Here is a 3,256-nt window from a genome sequence, read left to right on the forward strand (position 1 = left end):
CAAGTTGTAAAGGCATATTTGATAAAATCATGATGATGTATTGTAGAGAACCAAGAGCTAATAGAAACACTAAACTTGAACAATGTTATGCATAGAATCAAGCTCATAAGTCACAACATAATGTAAGAGAGTAGATAATGTATGAAATATGAAGGAAATTATCAAAATTGTATACTATAAAAATACTTTAAATAAACAATTTTTGGGAACAAATATGTAATGACCATTTTTGAAGCTGTGATCTTTAAAGTAAAACATCACATAATATAAAGGAATACATGCATGTACTTCACTATAAGTGTTAAATTTGACATTTGCATTTAGTAAAATTCAACAAAGCACAAAGAAGCTGAGAAAGAGTAAAGATAATTAGACATCAAACAAAAACAATGTGAAACACATACAATAGGTACACAATAAAAGTAAAGCCCTAATTTCTTTATTTAAAATGTCAAAACAGAGATAGATAGTCAAAGTGTGGATCAACTTCCACTTGTTTTTCAAAAATAGTCCAGCAACAATGAATCATAACACCTGCTTTAATGAGAATATAGTATGCAAAAATAAATTTTTATACAGAAAATGGAAACCCAATAAAAAGCAAGTTAATTCATGCATATAAGTCATTTTTAAAATACTTGAAAAAAGAAAAACAGTAAAGAAATTCCAAAGTATTTATTTTTTGTGTAACCTCATAACCTAGAAAACATAGATAATCCATGAAGTGATTTTTACAACAAAAAAAAAATTGAGAAAAAATGAAACCCAATTAAGAAGCCATTTTTACAGGGTTCCATGTTTACCGCAAAAATGCACTTTTTTCAAACCTATAACCCATTAAAAATGATACATGATTATGATCCATAGTTTGAAGTAATTTTTTTCTTCCAAAAAAGATGAATTCAAAGATGAAACATAGTAAAGAAGTCATTTTCAAAAAAAAAATTAAAACAAAATGTCAAACAAAATAGATGAAACTCATATTTAACCTTTAGGAAGAAGATTATGACAACGAGGTTTGTTTTTGTGGTTGAAGATTTGAAAAAAATATGGATTCAAAGATGAAACACAATAAAGAAGTCATTTTTTAAAATAAAAAAATGTCAAACAAAATAGACGAAACTCAGATTTAATAAATGAATGGTTCTATGGTTACAACAAAATGGTAACCATTTTGTTTTTCACATATCATAGTCTAATAAAAATTACTTCTTTACAATAGATAGAAATGAAAATGAACAAAAAAGAGAGAACAAATGAAGGCTTCCATGATTAATTACAACAAAACGATGACCATTGTTTGTCAATTGTCTAAGCAATCCCATGGATTAATTATGGAAGAGCTTCATATGAGTTTGAGAGTGAGAGAGATTGTGAAATTTCAAAGTAACCCTTGGTTTTCCACCATAGTAGGCTAGAGAAAGTGGACAAACACATGTACTTTTTCTTTTGTCATTAAATAATGTCTTAAATTACTGTTTTAACCTCGTCCAAAAACCTCAAGTAGTGGAAATGGGATACACTTTTTCGGTAATATCATAAGGTATAATAAATGTAAAATGTTAGAGAAGAATTAAGAAGAAAGGAAGAGAGGGATGAGTAGAATGAATATGCTTCTTTGTATATTAAGTGTGTAAAAATCAAAACACCAAACTTACTATATATAGCAAGCGTTTCCAACTAACCAACTAACTGACTTTCCTGATATGGAAACTTCTGTAACTAGATTACCTAACTTTTGAATTACACTGATTTTAACATCCTCCCTTAATCCAAAAGTTAACAAAAAACAGAAACAAAGAAAGAATGAATCAACCTCTACAACTACATAAAATCACAACAATCATTGTTCCTTATCAAGCTTTCAAATTTTCTTCTTCTTCACTAAGCTTGAATTCTTTATCACCAAGCCTTCACATTCATCTTGTCTCTTAATGTTCTGAACCGTGCAGTCTTGAGTGGTTTGGTTAGAACATCAGCTATTTGCAAATCTGTGGCACAATGTTGTAGCTTGATTTTACCTTTTGCAACTTGATCTCTTAGATAGTGAAATTTTGTTTCAATGTGTTTGGACCTGCCATGAAACACTGGATTTTTGGCAAGGTTAATAGCAGATTGGTTATCTACTTTTAACTCCACTGCCTATCCCCACACCAATCAGAATCTGTGTAAGCTTCCAGGTGCATAACATTCTGCATTGTCTCAGATTTCTTGTAAGGAAACAGAACACCATGATCAAGAGTTCCCTTCAAGTATCTGAGAATTCTCTTTGCTGCAATTAGATGAGAGTGCCTAGGTGAGCTCATGTACCTACTTACCAATCCTACACCAAAAGAGATTTCAGGCCTGCTGTGACACAAAAACCTCAAACACCCAACCAATTGCCTGAAAATCGTGCCATCAACCTTAGCTTCTTCATCACAAGCACCAAGCTTCAGGTTTGCCTCAACTGGTGTATCTGCAGAGTTGCATTTAAGGAGATTGAACCTCTCCAGCACTTCCAGTATGTATTTCTTCTGGTGCATAAAGATACCATCATGATGTTGCACAAATTCAATGCCTAAGAAATATGCTAGTCTGCCAAGATCAGACATTTCAAACTCATTGCTTAGGCTTTTCTTTACTGCTGCAATCTCAGCTTTGTTGCTTCCAGTGATGAGCAAATCATCTACATAAAGACATATGATTATCATATCATTATCATCACATTTCTTTATGTAGACACCATACTCAACAGAACACTTGATGAAGCCAATTTTAGTTAGAAAGGCATCAATCCTTTTGTTCCAAGCTCTAGGTGCTTGCTTCAAACCATATAGAGCTTTCTTGAGCTTGAATACTTTGTTTGAATTTCTGTTTTCTTTGAGTTCAAAACCAGGAGGTTGAGTAATGTAGACTTCCTCTTCTAATGGTCCATTTAGAAAGGCAGACTTGACATCAAGTTGCCATAGATCCCATCCTTTCCAACTTGCCAAGGCTATGACTAGCCTCACAGTTTCTAGTCTTGCTACTGGTGCAAAGACTTCAGAGTAGTCCAATCCTGCCTTCTGCATAAATCCCCTCACAACTAGCCTGGCTTTGTGTCTTGAAATGGATCCATTTGGATTGAGTTTTACCTTATATACCCATCTAACAGAAATAGGAGTCTTGTTTTCTGGAAGATCTACCAATTCCCAAGTGTCATTCCTCTCAATTGATGCTAATTCTTCCCTCATGGCCTGCATCCAAGTTTCATCTTCTAATGCTTCTTCAAAAC

Source organism: Lupinus angustifolius, chromosome LG09 (assembly GCF_001865875.1).
Source record: "Lupinus angustifolius cultivar Tanjil chromosome LG09, LupAngTanjil_v1.0, whole genome shotgun sequence".
NCBI classification, from domain to species: domain Eukaryota; kingdom Viridiplantae; phylum Streptophyta; class Magnoliopsida; order Fabales; family Fabaceae; genus Lupinus; species Lupinus angustifolius.